We start from the raw sequence: 21895 nt of genomic DNA on the forward strand, positions 1-21895 counted from the left end.
AAATAAATAAATAAAAAAGTAAAAAAAAGAAAACATGCAATTTCAAAAAGACTTAAATCACATCATGCAGCTGAAAGTTAACTAAATTATTGTATCTGCTCCTTTAGATGGTTTGAGGTACTACTTTCTTCCTTCACCATAAAATTGTATCTACCTTCATCCTTACTCCTAGGGAAGCAATGGCCAGGGGAAGGACAGGGCTCATATTAAAAGTTATATGGCCAATCCCCTGGGGAGGAGGGAAGAAAGGAAGTTATCATCAGATTGTGTATTTTGACATATAGCTGCTTTCATCCACAAACCACCTCTACAGCCCCTTATGCAGATGAGGGAATGCAGGCGGAGAAAGGTGACACGCCTTGCTCACAGCCTCACAGCTGGTTGTCCCACCAGTCCACACTGCCTTTGAACACCAGGCACAACACTTTCACCGGTTTAAGGGTTTTTTTTGTCCAGTTTTCCGAGATGTAATTGACATATGATATTGTGTAAGTTTAAGGTGTGCAACGTAATGATTTGATAGAAGCATATATCGACAAATGATTGCCACAATAAGTTAGCTAACATCCACCACCTCTTAGAGTTACAAATTCTGTGTTATCCTTGTGATAAGAACTTTTAAGATCTACTCTCTTAGCAACACTTCCACTATATAAAACGGTATTGTTGACTACAGTCTGGCTCAGTTTTTCCTCTTTAAAACAAGATGTATGGCTCCGATCACAATTTTGTGGATCCAATTTCCCACCACAGTGAGTCTAAACTTCTCTTCTCCTCTTGTTACTACTACGGCTCTTCGATGTTTAGCCCCTCGAGCTCTGGACCCTGAGGAGGAGGAGCCCCAGAATTATTTCCATCTCTGTAAGTGCCTCACCCTGTACTCAGCTCCTAGAACACCTTCCTCCATCACTTCCGTCCACTCAATGTTATAGAAGCTATCTATTAAAGATCTCCGGAGCTCAGAGCTAGAAGAGAGAGCTGAGCTGTCAGGCCAATGAAAGCAGCAAGCCAAAAATTGTGAGCCACCCTGTGCACTCATTATAGACTAAAAGGCTAATGTGAAGTATAGATTCAATGAGATCAGCCAATCTATACCTCCCATCAGGCCTTCCCTCCTCGGTGCCACTGTCTGTCCAACAGATAAGCCATTGGACACCATCAACTTCGCTGGGAACTATACGTGTATTAGCTTGTGATTCTTGTGCAACAGAATCTCTCCTCCCGGGTGGAGCTCTCTCTACCAGCTCCGGATGATGGGTCCGCTGGAAAATGGCTGCCCAGCCCTGGTCCCACTGCAGGCAGGGAAGCCCAAGAGTCTGCTCCGCGTAAACCCTTAGGCTACTGGTCCCAGGCAGAGTCAAAGGGATCCAAGCCTCCCCTCTTCTGCCACCTCGCGCTCCCACCTTCTCCCCATCCCCCCCAAAAAGAGGGGAAAATCAATTTCAATCAGCGTGGAATGTAATATTATCAAATGTCAGCTGCTGAGGTCATGAGCTTTGAAAATTATCTTTGACAGCTTCTGGTCGACTTAATTAAGTGCTCCCCAAAAAGGGGGGAGGGAGGCAAAAATACTCTGATTGCTAGCTGCTCTGCCTTTGTGCTTTAGAGCTTCTATTGACAACTCTGAGCAAGATTGCCTTAGGGGGTTTTATTGATAGATTCTCGCCTGATATTGGAATGATTCTTGCACAGATAAATCACATTTAGATTTGTTGGTAATTGAGGAGAATTGATTGGCGCAGGAGGGAAGCCCCCAAGGGGTGGTCTCCTTGTCCTCATTGCAGGAAGCTCAGGGGAAAGTGGGGAGGGGTGTCATCAGAGAACAGAGAGCCTGCAGGGGGACCCAGACCTCATTGTTTACCTGTCAATTCTGACTTCCTTGGAAACTTGCTCCACCTCGTCCCCTCCCAAAGGAGGGGCACAGAGGGGAAGATGAAGTGGAGGCTGGGGAGAGGTTTATTCCAGACACTTTTTGGTGACGCTGTTTCAGGAGTGTTCTGGGTCACGTGACCATGACCTCAGCCTGAATCTCTCCTTCTTTATTCCAAGTCAGGCTACGCCTCTCTGCTTCAAACACTTCAGACTTCAGACTTCAGAGCCGAGGAGTTCAAACTTCTCGGCGTGGCCTCTGTGGGCTGGCCCTGCCTGCCGAAGTCCAGCCTTCTCCCCGCCTCTATCAACTCAGCTTCTTCTAGCCTCCTTCTCCCCTCCTTGGGCTCACTTCCCTTGGGGGACAGATTATGGCAGTTTCTCAGTTGAGACTTTCCCAAAAACCAGAGGCTCAAGCAGGTCAGCGCCAAGGGGGCCCCTGATAGAGAGATGTCCAGACCTGTCCACGCAACAGAGCTCTTGGGCCAAGCACATCTCGTGTGGCACCCACTGCACAAAACAGAGACAGGCAGGGTTGCTGAGTGGCCAGGGTCCCGTCAACCGGGCCTGGGTCTCTCCCTCACCTCCCACTTGCGGTGGGCCCCTTGGAATGGCAATGAGCACAGTTTGAATACCACCGACCCTGTCCAACTCCACAATTTTCTAGACAGCTAATGCTCAGGGTGGGAAAGTGATTTGCCCCGGGCCTCAGAGCCGGGAGTAAGATTAGAACTAGGACTCCTGACTCCCGGACTGGCTCTTCACTAGTCATTTGCTTTTCATCTATGCTCTGCCACCCCTCTCGTTTTATACTTGAGACTTGAACTGAGGTTCAAAGGCATGAGGTGATGTGTCCAGGGTCACACAGAAAAGCATGGGTGTGAGCGAAAGTCAGCCTCCGATGCCCGAGTCCTGGCTGAAGGTTTGCGAACAGAGCTAGCATCCCATCGAACCCTGTTCCTGTGGTGGAGGGCAACCACCATGTTGTGGGTTGGCAACTTCAAAGGCTGGTCTTCCTTCTCTCCATGGACCCCAGCCCCATCCATCGCAGCAGACTGGAACATTCGGCTCCTTATGTCTCTGGTCCTCATCTTCCCACTTCCCCCTCTGTTCCTAGATTCCCTCCTCTTACCAATTCCTGTCTAGCTCGCAACTGGGGATTGCAGCAAACAATAAAAGTGCTCAAGGAAACGGAGCTTGGAAGCACAACACTGTACCTGGAAAAATCTCCTACCCCCCCGCCCCCGACTCCCCGCCCCAGGTCCCTGCAGAGGAGGTGAGGGAGGGTGTGAGCCCCTGAGCACTGGGAAGAGGGGAAGAGATGGGAGCTGGGCCCCAGCGATGGGCAATCACTGCCTACCTGGTGGTGCAAAGAAGTGAGTTTCTGGGTCCACATGGTTCTTTAAAGACCGTGAACTGGGGTTACAGACTCACTTTTTGTTCTCTTTTGAATTTGATGGAGCCAGTCCGGGCCCAAGATGGGACTCGGGCTCATACTTGATTGACCCTCCTCACACCCCCGAGCGTAGAGAGAACTGCCCTCAGCCATCCCAGTCAGTTCCTGGCACAGGTGACTAGAGCTGTCCTTGGGACAGTGGCCCCAGAGCCACTGCAATCACCAGGCAGATGACCAGTGACTTAATCTTTTGCCACAACAAAATGCCATAGACTGGGGTGCTCAAACAACAGATACTTATTTCTCTCAATTCTGGAGGCGAGGAAGCCCAAGCTCAAGGTGCTGGCAGATTCGGTGAGCCCCTCTCCCTGGCTTAGAGATGACTACTTTCTCACGTGTTCACAGGGCCTTTCCTCGGTGCAGGCACGTACAGAGGGGTGTCTCTCTCTCTTCCTCTTCTTCTAAGGGCACTAATCACACCATGGGGACCCCACCCTCGCGATTTCATCTAAACTCAATTACCTCCCAAGGACCCTTCCAAATACCTCCAAATATTCTCACATTGAAGATGAGAGCCTCCACTTATGAATTTGGGGAGACACAAACATGTAGCCCATAATAACTGGTGTCCCAGGGATGCAGCCAGAGGTAGAGGAGGTGACAGCTGGAAGCTGATACAAAAGACCCAAAGCTTTGGCACACTCACTAAACCCAGAAGGACTGACAGGCTTTCTTTCCCTAGGCTCACCTCCTCCCCTACGCCCTCCCCCCCACCCCCCACCCCCCTCACCCCCCCCACCTTCTGCTCTGCAGTAAAGCCCAGCCCCCACCTCCATTCAGCATCCCTTGCTATTTGCAGTGTTGGCTTTCAGAAGAGATAAGGCATGAGGTGCCTGGGTTGGCCTGCAGGGGGCAGTTTTCAGTTTCCCTGCCCTGGCTCCAAGCTCTTCCAGGACAGCCGCCCGGGGCCATGTGGACGGTGGCGGGCACTCCTGGGGCCTGGATGAGGGAGCACAATTGGGGGCCAAAATCAGCGCATGCCCTGCTGGCTCAGACCTGACTGGGCACCCTGGCAACAGACCACATGAGCTCCAAGCAAGGGGTGTTTTTTCCAACTGGTCTGCCCACTGAGGGTGTTGTGATCACAAAACCTTCCCATGAGTTAGTCTTGGAACCTGATTTGACAAAAATCTTCCTCACACCCTCCCAAGAAGACCCCTCCTCCAGGGGGCAGCCCTTGGCCTCCTGGACCCCACTGGTCTCTGCCGGCTGGCTCTCCTCCACCTGGGACCCACTGCCTCCCCTTTTGCCACTCTGCTCTTGCATGGCTCCCTGAGCTAGGCAGTTGGTAAAAATGCACATGTGAAGATGTCTTAATATTAAATATAATTAGATATTATACCACATGCAGGGCTGTATGATTAGTGAAATATATGATCATTAGTTATTAGATTAATGTGTCTACTTGTGTAACTGAAAGCCATTTGCAAGCCGAAATGAAATAGCTCAATTTGCTGTAATTGACTGATCTCCCAGAGAGAGAGTCGTACATTTGCTTATGTACAAGGCGATTTCTTCAGATGTCGCCCCAGATGCAAGACAAAGAGCAGCCTCTCTCTGCGTCCCAAACCACAGGGCTAGCTCTGCTGCTAACTGGCTGGACAGCAGTAACCAGGTCACCCACAGCTACATTTAGGGGTTCCCACCAAATAGAGGTGCCCAGGTTGGGCACCAGTTTTTTTCTTTTTGCTGAAGGGTTACCTTGGTCTAACTTCCCCAAGTGCCCCCAAGGGAACACTGGCGTCCTGCTGGTCAAAGACAAATTGAGCTGCCTGGTAGACACTTTACCCTAGCCGCCTCCCCATTTTTCTTCCTGTTTGTGTGTATATTGGTTTCCAGGACAACCAAGCAGCAACTAACTAATAAAAACGATTGCAAAGCGCTCCACAAATAGAAGATACAACTGGAATACATATTATTGTGGTTATGGTCTAATAATAACCAGATGCTAAGGAGGGTGGCATGAGAGTAAATTAAAAACTGGCAAGCTGCCAGGCAGGCAGAGCTGGCTCACGGGGCATGAACCTGCCTGCTTCCTTCCAACCCGCAGGTACTTCCTAGCCGCGCAGGCAAGCGAGGCTTCATTTTCCCACCAGAAAGGAGGTGGATGAGCATCAGAGAATGTGCCATCAGAAGGGAGCCTTCTGCCTCTGCCAGCAAGAAAGGGAGGAATGATCAACGGGAAATGAACAGTCACACCCAGCTGGATTCCTCCACACCTTATTTCATCCACACAGCAGCTTTTCAAATAAGGGATTTAGGTGGTAGATCAGCCCATTGTACAGATAAGAAAATTGAGTCAGAGGGAAGCCTAACTGTGGGATCCTGGGCAAATTGTTTTCCTCTCTGGATCCCAGTGTCCTCGGAGGGAATATGGTATGCTCACACTTCTGATTGTTATCATCATAGCCAGAATAGCTAGTACCCTAATTTCTCTTCTAAAGATGTTTTCCCCTTTGTAGAGTGTTTAGTAATCAGTGCCTTGAAAACTCCTTAAGAGACCTTAACTGGAGGTTTCACTTGCAATTTTATTTATGAATCATGCAATCAATCAAATTAACAAGTATTTATTGAATATCTAATAGGAGCTGAGTATGCTGCTGCAGGATGGCAGAGAACAGAAGTTTAGGACGTGGCCCCTGTTCGCAGGGAGCTTCTGACCAAGTATAGAAGGCTGCCACACACGAGGGGCTTGGGAATGACGCAAAGGAGAGTGTGCCAAGCAGAAGGGGAGCGCCTTCGGGGCCCTGGAGTCTCTTCAAATGAGAGACACATCCCTGCAGGCAAAAGAGGTCAGGAAAGGCTCCTGGAAAAGCTGGGGCAGGTGGGAGACTTGAAAGGATTTGCTTCAAATTTCACCGAGCGGGACTCTTCAGATTTGTGCGGTGGGCTGTCCCCCTACCTGCCTCATCTTCTCCACAACACTTAGCACCGCCTGATATATTATACATTTTATTTATCCATCTCGTTTTCCCCCCAGCTGGAAATGTAAGTTCCGAAGGGCTGAGATTTGAGACTGTTTTGTTCACTGCTCTGTCCTCAGAGCCTGACACACACAGTAGGTGCTCAATAAAGGATTATTGAGTGCTTGAGTCGCTGGAGTTTCCCCCACTGTCTTTCTCTGCATTCCCACTCTCTGGTGTTCCTTATCTCTTGCCAGGCAACGGCAGAAACCTCCTCACAGGGTTCTCTTGCCCGAAACCCTGGACCATTCACTTTCCCCTGTCTTCTTTTTTTTTTTTTCATGTTTACCTCTCAAGTTCATTCCAAGCTCCTTGAAAGCAAGGCTTATTCTTCTTATTCATCTAACATTTGTTATGCACTTACTAGGTGTCAGGCACTGAGCTAGGTACTGGAGACCCAGACTGTGGTGATTAAGAATAGTCATGAACTCCGATCAGTCAAGCTGAATGAGGGAGAAAGTAAATAAAAAGACAGAAAGACAGCTGCCCCTTAAAGTGGTAAGGAATATGGGTGCCATACAAGCACCTGAGGTTCAGACGCCATGTCACAGAGACGGGGTGTCTAAGCTGAGGTGTGGAGGATGAGTAAGAGTTAGGGAAGCAAGGGACGGGATGACCCAGATGAGGACACCATCATGGCGGGCAGAGACCATCATGAGCTGAGCCGTCTAGGGGCTGCAAGGTGCCCTGGGTGGCTGGAGTCCGAAGGCTGGGCAGGTGGCATGTGGAGGTGAGAGTGAGCCTGGTCAGGTAGACAGGTGTGCCCAATTATGGTGCAGCCACTGAGCTTAGCAAACTGGAGGCTGGTCTTTGGCTTTCGGTCCATTTCAGAGGTTTTGAAAGCAAGAGGGAGTCTGATCCAGGCTTTGGGAGGTGAAGGGGTGGAAAGAAGGTGACTTGAGTGTGAATGGGGCAGAAAGAAAGATCGGGTGAAAGGCAGAGGAGGGCCATCAAGTCAAGGGAGAGATTTTATGGTTTCTGTTTCAATGGGAAAGGACTTAACCCTTCATATTGCCGCAGGGGAAGAAACGGGGCCGAGGGCCAGGGTTTGACACACACTTGTTTCTTCTCTGTCGGTGGTGTGACAGCCATTTTCCCCACTCCCTACCCCACTAGAGAACTTGTCCTCAACCCCTTGGGGAAAGGAAATGAATGTGTTCCATATGGGACTGGAACACACTCACTTCATATTTAAAGCCTTTGGCCTGTCTGCCTAAATTACTAATTACTGTATCTGCCTACGTAAGGGGAGACTAGGGGCAAAGCCGTCTCTCTGGCTTCAGTCTCAAGAACTGAAGAATGAGCAGAGAAAAAAGTCCCCACAACTTCTTTTGCAGGATAAATTTGAGAGAGAGAGAGAGAGAGACAGTGAGCAAGCGAGGGGGGAGGGGTGGAGGGAGAGGGAGAGAGAGAGTCTTAAGCAATCTCCACCCCCGGCAGCCCCACTTGGGGCTAGATCTCAGGACCCTGAGATCATGACCTGAGCCGAAACCAAGAGTTGGTTGCAACTGATCCACCCAGGCGCCCCTCTTTTGCAGGTTACATTTGAAGACTAACCCTATTAATGAAGATGTTTGGGTAAACAGAGAACCCCATTTCTTGTTTTTCAGAGAGGAAGACTCTTCCCAGGTGCACCCATCAAACTCCCACCTTGACCAGACTGGATGACACAGCCACCCTGGCTGCAGAGGAGGCTGGGAGAGGCTGGTGTAGACCGTTCACAACTCCCACATTGCTGCCCCCAGGGGAATTAGGGTCTGATGAGCAAGGAAGAAGTGAAATGGCTATTGGGTGAGCAACTCCCAGGGTCTGCCTTGCCCACTACATATATGTTAGCTGATCTAGCAAGATGCTCATTACCAAGAGTGTGAGTGGCAGCCATGTGGACCATCTCCCCTCACCAGACTTCAGCACTCGAGTAACCATCATGGCAGAGGGAATACAGTGCCTCGGGGAAGCCACCAGATCTGAGCTACCTGGTTCCATCTCTCGCTGCGCCACTGGCACGTCGTGGGTCTTGCGCAAGTTAGTTAACCTCTCTGTGCCTCAAGTTCCCCACCTGAAAACAGGGATAACAATCGCGTCTTCCTTAACAGGTTGCTGTGAGAAGGGCGTCAAATCGTAGAGAGCTCTTAGAAGAGGACATGCAACAAGGATAGATTTGCTTGATGTTAGCTGTCCTTACCATGTACTAACGCCCTAGAATGAACTCGGCATTTTAAATGCATTGTCTATAATTCTGAACATAACCCTGCAAGGTAGATATTCTTCTGTCCATTTTGAGATGAGAAAACAAGAGTTTCAGAGAACCCAATGACTTATCGGGAAGTCATGAAGCCACAAAGCAGCAAAGACAGGGTTTGAAGCTGTCTAAGTCCAAAGCCCAGCTCTTTCTAAGACACTGTGTTCTCTCTTGTGGCCAAAGCACAGACAGATTGGGGCCATAGGCTTGAGCCCCACAGGATTGCCCTCTGGCTTTCTACAGCCCACAGCTGCGAATGGAAAACAGCAGCTTCCACAGAAGCCACGTCTGCCTCAGACGGACCTGGCACGCCGGCCCTGTGCAGCCTAGTGACTCGTCACGCCCTGCTCACAGGAGACAGAAGCACAGTCTTCTCCCCGTTCTTGCTGTTCCTCGCGGGGGGTGCGTTCCGGCCCCTCACCAACCTCGCCAGTCCTCCCACACACTGTGGATGGCATGGCTGCCTCTCCTAGCATCTTTTTTTTTTGGAAAGGTCTTCGGTGAGCTATGGATCTGTGGGTGTCACGCGGCCCCCCTGGGTCTCAGAATTTGTCTCAGATTAGCTGTGTGCGTCTGGATGTATGTGGGGGCACGTGAGCTCTGCCTACTGCCAAAAAGGATTTCAGACGAGCAGCCAGAAATTTTTAGGTATTCCCAGCATTTCCACAGCACTCACCACCATGCTGGGTCTCACACACACACACACACACAAACACACACACACACAAACATGTGCACACACAGAGACACACACACACAGCACATCCCCATCATCTCCTCTCCATCTACCCCGATTGCAAACCACCGCTGAAGTTCAGCTCGAGCGCCACCTCTTCTAGCAAACCCCTTAGCCCACTCCAGACGAGGACCCTGCCTGTGTCACCCTGTCCCCCCAGGAGAGGGGGACCGGGTCTGACTCCTTTCTCAGACTAGCAAGTTCCACCCTCTCCCCAAGTCCTCTCTAGAAATGAATGTTGGTAAAATACTACGTTTTCTCCAGCCCTCTCTGCATGCAAAGTGAGTAGACGGAGTGGAGATGTCAAAAACAAAACAAAAACCTTTACCATAACTGATACTGATTAAAAAGTAAATGGAAAGCAAGATATAATCTACTGAAGCCACAGGTCAGAACTTTCACCAAGCAGGCCAGCAAACGCCCCCAAGCCAGGTCACGGAGCAGCATTTGCAAGGGTGCAGGGAAGACCCAACGACAGCCCCCCTGAGAGCAGGGGCCCCCTGCTGACTGCCGTCAGGGAGAGGCCCACTGGTGCCAACTGCCCCCATCACGGGATAACACTTAATACGCTTCTGCAAATGACACATCCAACACCTTGAGTCACTGATGTAAGGGCCCTGGGAGGTCAAGGCTGCCAATGTTTAATGACAGCTAACATACATCGGGCGCTCTCCATGGGCCAGGCACTTCATCAGTCCTCACAATTATAGGGACATTATCACCCCATTTCACAGATTAGAAAAATGAGGAAATTGAAGCATAGAAGCTTTAAGTACCTCACTGGAGGTCCAATAGCTAGAAGTGGTGGAGGGTGGAGCAAACCCAAATAACCTGACCCTAACCTCCCCACACAACTCTCGCGGTGGCAAAAACGGTTCTTACCAGTATTCCCAGCTCCCCGTGGAGCATCACCTGCAACATATTCTCTGCCACCAGACATATTTCAGTGTTTGCTAAAACACGCAGGTGACTCTGTTTTGTTCTTTAAAAGACTGGATGTGACCGAATTGTCCCTGTTCTGCAAAGACGGCCTGATCCCTTTCTCTCTCTGTCCCTATGCATCCTGTCGCCTGCCTTTGCTGCGTGCTGCCACTGTGAGTTCTATACCCATCCTGCCCACAAACTTCCCTTGCCCTCGACGGGGGCAAATGCAGTACACGCGATAAACACACGCAGGGCAGCACCCTCTGCCAGCCACGGGAGGCCGGGTCCATACCAGCGTGCTGGAAGGCTAGAGCTGAGCCCAGGTGCGTGGCCGGCAGGCCCCAGCCTACCCGAGCCTTAAGAACGGCACTGACAATGCAATTTCTGGTGCTTTTTCATTTTGCCGGAGATAAAGATATCTATGCGAGTCCATCCATCCATCCATATATATACATGTTAGCCACGGCAACCAAGAAAGCCATCCAAATTGCGGCACTGAAAATGAACAGAGCTGAACAATAAGCTAAAACATGCCTAGAGCAAGTTAAGCAATAAACAGGTTTTTAATTTTTTCCCCTTCCATCTCTTGAGTGTCTGTCTCTGATGGATGATGTGACAGAGAAAGGCGGCTCCATAAATTCCAAATTCTGAATACTAAATCAGCGAGTGGCAGCTGAGTGCTGGGTGCCTGGTTCTCCTTCTTCCTGGAGCGGTAGTTTTATGGGGACTCTGTGACCCAGCCCTGCCCCTCCCGAGGTCCAGCCGCCGAGGGACCCCTTGAACAGGCAGTGGGATCACATGCCATCACAGTGGCTCGCCAGGGCAGCGTCTGAAGCCCTGACTCTGGGAAAATGGGATTCAGAAAGGCAAAAAATCTTGCTCAAGGTCACAGAGGTGCAGAGATGAGTTTGCGATACCAGTGTGGCTCTTTGGGTCTCATCCATCCTGGAAGTAGAGGCTGTTTCCCCTTTGTGCATAAGAGAAATTGAGCTTCAGGTCCCGTAAGTAGCTTGCATGAGGTCACACGGCCAGCACGTGGCAGACCTGGCACTAAAATCCTGACTTGGTTTGCATCCAGAATTCATATTCTTTGCAGCAGAAGGGACCTTCCCAAACTTTTGGACATCGTGGCACATATACAAAACAGTAGTATTTGTGCTGCATGCCAGTATGAATTGGAAGGGATTTGGGAATCTTCCTATGGGGCCTGGTGGAAATTTTTTATTACCTTTTGTTTATATTATATAATTACAATAAGAAAAATAAGTATTGGGAAAGATATCAAATATTGAATATGTATAAAAATTTCAAATAGTATATTTTCATATTTGTAATGAGAAACCTGAGCTTACCTCTGTGAACATAATGTTCTCATATCAAATTTTATGTTCAAAATGGCTACACACAATTCCTGATCAATACCCTCTTAATGATGGTGTCTTCAAATTCTCAACAACTGCCACCCACAAGAAACTTTGTTCACACGAGTAGGCAATAAAATTTTTAAATCATTTTTTTTTACAAAAGACAGTTAAAAAATTTACAACAGTTGAAATTATATTTTAAGAATGTAACAGCCTTTCCTTTTCTTTCACTGACAATTATACTGTTGGAACGTCTTGTGATATTACATTTGGATTTCTAATTGAACTGAACTTTTGCATAGCAAATGTTTCAATATAATGATGAAATCTGATTTGAGGGTTGCATATGCAATATTTGAGTGTCACCCAACAGTCAGCTTGGGCCTTCCCAAAAGGGAAAGAAAATCTCATAAACGTAAAGCAGAGGCTCTGGGACTCACTTGTCCTGTCCCCTCCCAGAACTCTATACTATGTTCCCCACATACCTCAGGTTATGTGCCATGCTCCTTGGGTGCCCAGAACACAAGTCCTCCAGCGGCTCCCCATGCCCCTTGCACACGGTGGACAACTGTTTGCAAAAGTAGGCATGCAAGAAGCAGAACAGCTCTTGGCTGCACTCAGCATACCAGGAGGGTCAGTGGTCACTGCACACAAGTGTGCTGGCCACAGGTGAGGACTACACAGTGGTTCTTTGGAGTCTGTTCCCTTCAGATTGTGCTCAGAGGACACCCCCCCCCCCCGCCAGGGTCCTGGCAGCCAATGCTGATAGCTGTAGGAGCTCTGAGGATCCCAGGAGCCTCCAGAGCTAAAAGCATCACTATCTCCTTGCCCACTTATAAAACATTTGTGCCTGGCTATCTGGTGGGAAGCTCTGCTCTTGATAATGTTCCCCACCATCATTACTGAATCTGGTGAATAATCATTTGGGATAATAACTGAGGTTTCTTCTCCCAGGGCTTTTTTCATCTTGCCTTTCTTGACCACTTAGGCGGCAGGTGCCCTGCCCTCCAGGGAGACAGCCAGGAACATGGTGCCACTGTCCAGCTTGGAATCTCAGGACATGCTTTTGAATGCCCTTAGCAGAAATGGAAGTGTGAGAGCAGAGTTTTGTGAGATAACATTTTGTGGCACCTAAAAGGGGTTTGGAGGTCTCAAGGCACAGATGTTAAAGAGAATAGAGAGGAATCCAAGCTGAATAACAACCATTATCTTAACCAACCGCCCCCAGCCAAGGTTCAGAGGTGGGGAAGACCAGTCAGCACCTGACAGAAGAATCGAAGGAGATGGGACTGGAGTTTCAATGAGTAGGTGTCTGACATAGAGCCCAGCAGCACTGCCTGGTAGAGCTGAGGAGTAAAAGGCAGGGAGCAGAATGATGAAAATCCTGATTCTAGATCTCAGAGAGAGCTGAAGAGAATGTTGTTTGCCCCCCCAGAGTGGAGCCTAGGAGGCTAGGCATCCCTTTCCAGCATGGTGCCTGAGCAGAAGACCAGCAATGGCTGAAAGTGAGTGTCTATGTGATCAGATCAGGCTTGGGTGCCTGTTCATTCTGGTGTGCTATGGAGAAAGCCACCAGCATTCCCATGCTCCCCTAGAGAGATACAGATGTGGCCCAGAGGGCAGCTGGAAAAAGGCAAATAGGCTTTGCCGCTGGGACAAAGAGAAAGCCAACAGCATTGACCTGGCAAATGAAAGCCACAGAGGAGACCAAGGTCACATGCTACGGGTGCAGTAGGGGCAGAAGACAATACCCCAGAATCCACGACAGAGTCAGCAAGATGCACCTCCTCACGGCTCCCAGAAACATAGATTACCCCAGGAAAAAGAGAGCAAAACAGAAGTCAAATCCTGAACTGACCATGTTTAAATGAGAAGTGCCAGTTATCTTGAATTGGTTTGTTTTCCACCTTTGGAAGAAATGAAGTGTTGAGAACTCAGGTGAGTTCTGTTATAAAGAAACACAGAGAGTTACAGTTTGCACATCTCATGTTATGACTGTATAAATAATTCATGCCTGGGCGCCTGGGTGGCTCAGTTGGTTAAGCGACTGCCTTCGGCTCAGGTCATGATCCTGGAGTCCCTGGATCGAGTCCCGCATCGGGCTCCCTGCTCGGCAGGGAGTCTGCTTCTCCCTCCGACCCTCCCCCCTCTCATGCTCTTGGTCTCTCATTCTCTCTCAAATAAATAAATAAAAATCTTTAATAAAATAAATAAATAAATAAATAAATAAATAATTCATGCCTATCACAGAATTTATAAATAAATTCATAACTGTTCACTTTTGAGTATAACCAAGATGTATAATGGGCAAATCCTCCTTTTATGAAACAAACCATGGCTAAATCCCAATAAGCAAAAGAGGTGGATACTGATGTCATAAAATGATTCTCCGCCTTACGAAAGATGTTTCCTCTAAAGTTTTTTAATTGGTTAGACATCTTAATGCAATTAAAATAGTATCTGACTTTGTAAAACTCACTTTTCTAGTTGATCATCCAGCACTGTGAAGAAATCTGCACTGATTTGCTTTCACCCAAATCTCAGCGTGCGGTATTCATGCTAGAACTTTGAAGAAGGGAGGAAGTGTTGGCCGGGGTGAACAGATGGAACTGAAGGTCATGTTCATGCTGGACTTGAGCGTCAGTGTCTGCTGTGCCACCAAGCAGCTGTGGGACCTTCCACGGGTTCCTCTTGTCTCTGGGCTTCTTCCACAGGGGATGGGGATCGGACCCAGATGGCTCTACGGTTTCTTCTAGCACTAACCCTATAGCTTGTATTTGTGAATATCTTAGGTTATGGAATGACCTGTTTGCATTCTTGTAGGTAAGAATATAGAGCCTACAAGCATGATACATAATGTGACCATGTCTGGGACCTTGGTTATGTGTTAAGTAGCATCTAATCAGATACATATATATACTAGTCCCCAGCTATGCGCTGTGAGGGAAATAAAAGAATGTTCCCATTTCCTGCCCTGGGAAGAGAGGACTCCTCAGAGGAAGCAAGACAAGGACCACAAAGACACTGCAAAGTCAAGTGCTGTGGGCCCAAGGGAGGCCAGGGTTCCCTATGAGGTGCTGTGGTCAGGAGGACACAGATGAGCTGGATTTTGCAGAGCAAGCTGAACTTCTAGAGAGAAGGGAGGTCATTCCAGGTGATGCAGGAGGGGACAGTGCTTCTCAGACATTGATGTAGCCCATGGAACCACAGCAGCGTGACCAGCTAAGTTGCATAACTTGTGATGAGCAGATGGGCAAAAGGGAATGGAGCGGGTTGTGGACATTTTTCTTTTTCTTTTTTTTTAGGTTTGAAAACACTGCTATCTTTTGTTTGTTTCAAGTTTTTATTTAAATTCTAGTTAGTTAACATATAGGGTAATATTGGTCTCTGGAGTAGAATTCAGTGATTCATCACTTCCACACAACACCCAGTGCTCATCACAACAAGTGCCCTGCTGAATACCCATCACAGCAAAAATTTCAATTTTCAAACATTTTTAAGACTTTTGTTCTCTCTCTCTCTGTTTTCACCTTTCTTATCCAGCCATGGTGTCATGAATATCTCCACAGTGCAGGCTGCGAGTGACAAATCCCCCAAACCCTCCTTTACAAAGGAAGATATGCAAGCCCAGGTATAACTATTAGGCAGAATGTGTCCACTCCCTGAGATAAGCAGACTCCCCATGTTTTGGTTTTATGTATAATTTGTACCTTGCTGTTGAGGGGATGAAATAAAAGTCATTGAAACAGAAATACCAAATCAGGAGCCATAGAGACGTTAGGGGAAGGAAGGAAAGCCAAACCAAAGCTAACTTTGGCCATTGAACTACCGCTAGCTGTGTCCTAGAAGACAGAGAGGAGAGGAAAGTCATTCTACAGAATAGCTAAATAGAAGTGAATATATCAATTATCTAGAATAGACCCTCTCTTCCTGAATACTCAGAAAATGTAACAGGATTTTGAGGGTGTTCTGGAGGGTTTAACAGAACCCTCTCTTTGGTTGCCCCAGTAAGTAGAATATATGGCGAAGTAATTCATATAAATTTACGTGTCAGGTACTCACTGCTAGATGGAGACTTTACTGAGCACTTGATGGTGTAAGGAGAGATAAGACACAGTGCTTGGCCACCTTAAGCTTTTAACCTGATAAAGGAGATACAACATATAATCAAATAAGTATTATTCATCACCAGTATTTATTTAAGATCTTCTCTGCACTGGTCCCATAGTAGACTGATCATTTCCACAAGAGAGGAAGATTTTTAAAATTTCCTCCAAGGTTGAAAGAAGCTTCTTAACAGAGCCCAGATGTGTCTTTTATTTAAAAAAAGATCCAATCACACCCAAAAAAATGTAACTATGTGAGAAGCTGATATGTTAATTAGCTGGACTGTAGAATTATTTCACTATGTATATGTGTATCAAATCATCTTGAAAAACACTGTTTTAGAGGTCAACATTGAGAAACAAGAAAAATACTTTAAAAATAAGTAAAAAAAATTTTGATAACAAAACACACACAACACACGAATCCAAAACTCAGCATATATCTCATTCTCATGAAAATATAAGAGTTAGGAGCGCCTGGGTGGCTCAGTCGTTAAGCATCTGCCTTCGGCTCAGGTCATGATCCCAGGGTCCTGGGATCGAGCCCCGCATTGGGTTCCCTGCTCGGTGGGAAGCCTGCTTCTCCTTCTCCCTCTCCCACTCCCCCTGCTTGTGTTCCCTCTCTCACTGTGTCTCTGTCTGTCAAATAAATAAATAAAATCTTGAAAGAAAGAAAGAAAGAAAGAAAGAAAGAAAGAAAGAAAGAAAGAAAGAAGAAAGAAAGAAAGAAAGAAAGAAAGAAAGAAAGAAAGAAAGAAAGAAAGAAAATATAGGAGTTAGAAATACGTTGTTTAGCTTTGAGCATCAGAAACCTTGACTAGAGAGAGCTTCTCAAACTTTAATGTGAGTCTAATTCACCCGGGGATGGCTGTTAAAATGCAGCTTTACCTATATGGTGGGTCTGGGTGAGCCTTGAAAGTCCTCGCTTCTAGCAAGTTCCCTGGTTCACAGGCAGCACCTTGAGTGGGGAGGCACCAGAGATAGTGACCAAGGCTTTGTTTGTCTCATCATTACACTCTTCCGAGACAAGCAGTCCAGGCAAAGGACTGCGTGGAAGCCCGGTGATGCCATCAGGAGCCACTCTTTTCCCTTCCCTCCACTCTACCTTCTTTTTAAAAAAATGTCATCCTCATGCTTGTCTCGTGTCACAAAATGGCTGCTCTCCTATGCATTGCATCTCTGTTTCAGATCTAAAGGACAAGGGAGTGCCCCTGTATCAGGAAGACATGTTTCCCAGAATTTATCCCACCCTGCCCTCAAAGAAGCTGACATCGAACTGGCCAGAATATGTCACGTGGTCATCTACAGCTACAAGGGAGTATGGGAAAGCCTTTGGTTTTAGGTGAGCACCACCCTGAACAAAACTGGGCGTTTTCAGAAAGGAAGAAGAGACAGATGACTATCGGGTAGATAGCTAGCAGTGTCATGGCACAGAAATACTTGTCTTCTCCAGAAGCTTCCTTTGAGTGCCCGACATGCCCCGTGTTTTCCGGGGGGCCTTTCGCGGTGAGGCGTACTGGCCCGTCCCGCCGCTTCTATTCTCATGGACAGAGGAAGGAGGCTCTGAGGACTTTAGATGTGCATCTTGGCATCACACGTCTGGTCAATGGAGAAGTTAGGCCTGGGGTCCCTGGATCCTGGCCATTTTGTGAGCATTTTGGAGGTGCATGTCGACAAGTAATGATGCCTTCGGTTGAGTACATTTGAGGCCTACACCTCACCCTTTCGGGAAACTTAAAATGAAAGTCAGCTCCTAGGCCAGCCAAGGGTGCAGCATTAAGAGAAGCTCTTTGTAAATGTTGGAGAAGGACAGACTCACGAGCAGTAAATAGCAGGCCCTGATGTAGCACAAATCACACCAGACAAACTTAATTGCTTTTTTTCTAATCTATAGAAATACCAGATGAGGAGCTAAAAGGAAAGCAGTGAATGTAATTGCTCTCGATCTTAGAAACGTGCTTGGGAAGAGTGACTTGGGTGAGGTTCTGAGTTAAAACATAAATAATAACAATTCAAATGGGCCCAGTGAGGGGGGCGGTTCCTGGTGCTGACTGCAGGGGCCCCCACACATGGCAAAGGGCCTGTATTTCAACTGAGTCCTGAGTAATATCCTGACAAATCCTCCCCACCCAGAGTGTGGTCCTGGGAGCAGCAGCATGGCCGAGGCTAGGGGCTATCCAGAAATGCAGAGTCCCGGGCCCCCGCCCAACCGGCCTGTAGCAGCTTCTGCCTGTAACAAGCCCCAAGGGAGTCAGGTGCACACTGCAAGGTTGGAGTGCACGCCCCCAACCTTCTAGTAAGGAGAGCCTCCCTCACCTTCACCCTGCTCCCCAGCAGTGACCCCCAAACACTCACTCCAAATGCACCCTCCAGCTCCCCTACATCAAACTATGTCATTGCCCCGATGACAGCTTGTTCTCCTGGAGAGTATCAGCCAGACTAAGGTATAAACACCATGGGGGCTATTTGTCTTTGTAAAATGAGTCAGTTGATGAAACTCTACCGGAGAGACTTCAGGCCACATAACATTGGAGTGGCGAGGAACACATCTATGGACAGGGGACTGACCCTTCAAGATATCAAGGATAGAAAGTTGAATCAAGTGCCCCCCCCCCCCGCCACATACACACACCTCCTGATGCCAGGCACTAGGATGTACTTTCTCGTTTGTTTCTCATAATCCTGAAGGTTTTCTTATTCCGCTTTAGGGTGAGAAGTCCGACACTTAGAAAGGTTAACTGGTGTGAGGTTATACAACCAGAAGGAACAGAATCGAGCCTGGTGCCCGTAAGCTGTCTTCCGAAGTCAGAATCTTACCCCCCTCCCCACCCCCAGCACCCTGTCGCCTCACTCCCTCTGCCCACCTGTGTGCATCACCTAGCCCAGCCCTTGGCACACCCACATCTCAATGACTGCCTGCTGAGGGTGACCACACAGGGCTAAGAGGGGTTCTGTCCATCGAGCCTCAAAACCTCATTTACACCAGTTCCCAGTAATGCTCACAAGGCTGGGGGGCAGAAGCTAGCAATAAAAAGACAGGAAAGAAAAGAAGGTATATGAACTGTCCAAAACGTCTGAAGTAAATTTACAGCATAAAATCCATCTATATATCCCTTTATAGTAATAATTCACGAGTGCCACCTAATAAGGGGAAAAGATAATCTCCCAGAGCCCCAGTGAAAAGATGGTTACTGCCACCATACACGAAACTTAGCTTTAGGTTCTCTGATAGTTGAGGCCAAAAAAAAAAAAAAAAAAAGTATGATGACATTTTCTAGGAAAAGTGAGTGTGGTCAGGAGAGACCCACTTTTTCTTAGCACTTAGAGGAAAGTGTCTTATGAAACTGACAGATGGCCCCACCTGGGAAGGGGCGAGTAAAATTATCTGTGACCCGGAGAAGCGAGCTGTTTGGATAAGGTGCCCCCAGATGAGATTCGCCTCGGAAAGGCATAAGCATTAACACAGAAGGAAAAAATAATCATGAAGACAGAGATGGATTCAATAAGTGGGGGGGACCTCAAAAGTGAGGGCCCACCGAGAGAGGCGCAGACCCAGAGCCAAGTACAAATTACCTGCGTTTGCAGTGGGAAGTGGCAGAGAGATAAATAAAAAAGGCAAGATGACTTGGGTGTGCGTGTGCAGGGCCCAGGACACAAAGCCAAGAGGAAATGGTCTCCGGCGCTGAGATGAGGCTCAGGAGGCTGCAGCCGGCGTGGGTATCTCATTACCCGGCAGAGGGAGGCAATGTGGCGAGGGTTCAGGGAAGGGCACCAGGCATGATTAGGTAGCAGGAGAGATTAATTTATGAAGAAAGATTAAAAACTAAAGTAGGAGAGCGGGGCTCTGGGAAGACAAGCTCCCAGGCGTTGGGGGAATGTAGGGAGTACACGGGGACGGAGGGGGCGGCCTGGCTGGGACCACGAGGGGATGAAATAGGCCAAAGGCAGGGGGAGATGGTGGAAATACCCACCTAAGGAGACCTGAGGGGGCTCAGTCAAAATTAGAAACTAAGACAAAGCTGCCATTATAACTGCTGTCTACAGAAGCTGCAGAGCCACGAGCTCTACACAGAGAGCCATCCACACACCCTCTGCAGCCCACTCCCCCTTGTGGTCAGTGGGGCTTCTTTTTGAGGTGGGGTGGATGGGAACAGGGGCTTAATTCACGTTTGAAATATTATGGGGCATCTACCACATGCTAGATATCGTGCTAAGCATTGAGAAGACGAAGTCATATAAGACGGTCCCTGATCTCAAGGCACTTGAGGGTGTAGATAAATAAACTCTTCTAAGTCAGAGTAATAAATACTTTGAAAAAATATAAATAGAGAGCACCGGGAACCAGAGGAAGAGGTCAAAGGAAGGCTTCTCAGAAGAGGTTGCGTGTCAACCAAGTTTGGATGGCTGATAGGTATTAGCTAGCCAATGCAATGGATGGATGGATGGATGGGTGGGTGGATGGATGGATGGATAGATGGGATACCAGGCAGCACCAATTAATCAGTATAACTAATCAATAACAGTTAGTGCAAAGATACAGAGGCCTGACAGAGCGTGATGTGTTCAAGAAACTCGAAAAGTTCCAATTTGGCTGCAGAAAGGGGAATGGGAAAGAAAAGAGAGGAGATTAAGTAGTTAGGCAAGGGGCAGATTATAAAGGACTTATATGCATGAAGCTCAGAGATTTGAACCTCAGGTTGAAAGCTCTGTTCAGTCAGCAACTGAAGGCTTTTAAGAAGAAGCATAGAGAAATCAGGTGTAATTTTTTAAAAGATTACTTCGGCAGCTGGGGAAATATGCACCATTTCCAAGGATAGTCAGGAGACAAGGAAATTAGTTTGACAACTATTTTCATGATCCAGGTAAGCATTTGCAAGAGGCTGAACTAAGGTAATGACAGCAGAGACACAGAAGCTGCAGATCTTTCCAAATGCTTTGCAATGGGGGCTGGGCAGGAAGGTAGAGATGGGTAAATATGGTCCTGGTGTGGGTTCCTGGCTGGGTAGTGGTGTACGTCACTGAGATTGGCAATTGTCAGACAGATTTCAGGAGATGTAAGAGTTCTGTGTGGACAAGCGGGGCTTGATACACTTGCAGTACATCCTGCGGGCAGAATCAGATGGGCTATGAGCCAGATGGCAATAAGAAAGGAATGTAGGAGGCGGGGATGAAGAGCAGGGTAGCAAACACTTGAAAATGCCTGGCTGTCAGGGCAAGAGTGAGGCAGGATGGCCCCGGAGGGGGAGTGCTTGAGGGAGGGCATGGGTTCATTTGGTTGGTCCTTAGATGAGAATGACCTGAACATGTTCTCAGACTAGGGGGTGAAGATGTAGAAGATTCCAAGGGACTAAGAGAGTGCTGGACAGAGATCATGGTCAGAAAATGGGCTATTGGCAGACAAGATTTCAGAGTAGGGTCATTTCTGGATCATCTCAAGCCACAAAATGCACATCTGGCCATGTAGCTTCACACCCTCCTGGACCTTCCCCTTGTTCTTAGGATAGAGAGCAGCATCCTCCCATTGCCCTCAAGGCTCTGCATAGTCCTGCTCCCCCCAGCCTCCTCAAGGGACACATCCCTCCTCCCCATTCTCCCCAAACCCCATTCACTCTGAGGGCACCTGGGTGGCTCAGTCGGTTGGGTGTCCGACTCTTGATTTCAGCTCAGGTCATGATCTCAGGGTCATGAGATGGAGCCCCGGGTCCAGCTCCATGCTCAGTGGGGAGTCTGCTTGAGATTCTCTCTCCCTCTCTCTCTCTCTCTAAATGAATAAATAAATTCTTTTTAAAAAACTCATTCACTCTGAACTTCTTGCACACACAGGGCCCTTGCACATGCCTGATATACTCTCCAACTCATGTTTTCCTTTATAACTCCTCCTTATTTTTCAGATTTCAGTTTCTTTCAGGAAACCTTCCTTGAAATCCAACTACAACAGCTTCCTTCCTCATTGCTTGCTTGGATTCATATTTCTCTTTTCCATAGCACATATTTGTGCATGCTTGATCATGATTATTCAATTCTGTAACAATAGTAAGGACTGTAAAAGTTTTTAACCGCCATGGTAATTCCAGCATCTAACACAGTGCTAGTATAGAGTAGGCTATTGATTCATATTGAATGAATGAATGAATGAATGAATGAATGAATGAATGAATAGCGGTTGTTTGTTTATGAGGGAAGGAAAGCACACAGCCTCTTTCCTTTTGGTAAGACAGAACAAGCCCGGAGATCT

The sequence above is a fragment of the Leptonychotes weddellii genome, chromosome 13, assembly GCF_054177405.1.
Source record: "Leptonychotes weddellii isolate Sample4059 chromosome 13, ASM5417740v2, whole genome shotgun sequence".
Lineage (NCBI taxonomy): Eukaryota > Metazoa > Chordata > Mammalia > Carnivora > Phocidae > Leptonychotes > Leptonychotes weddellii.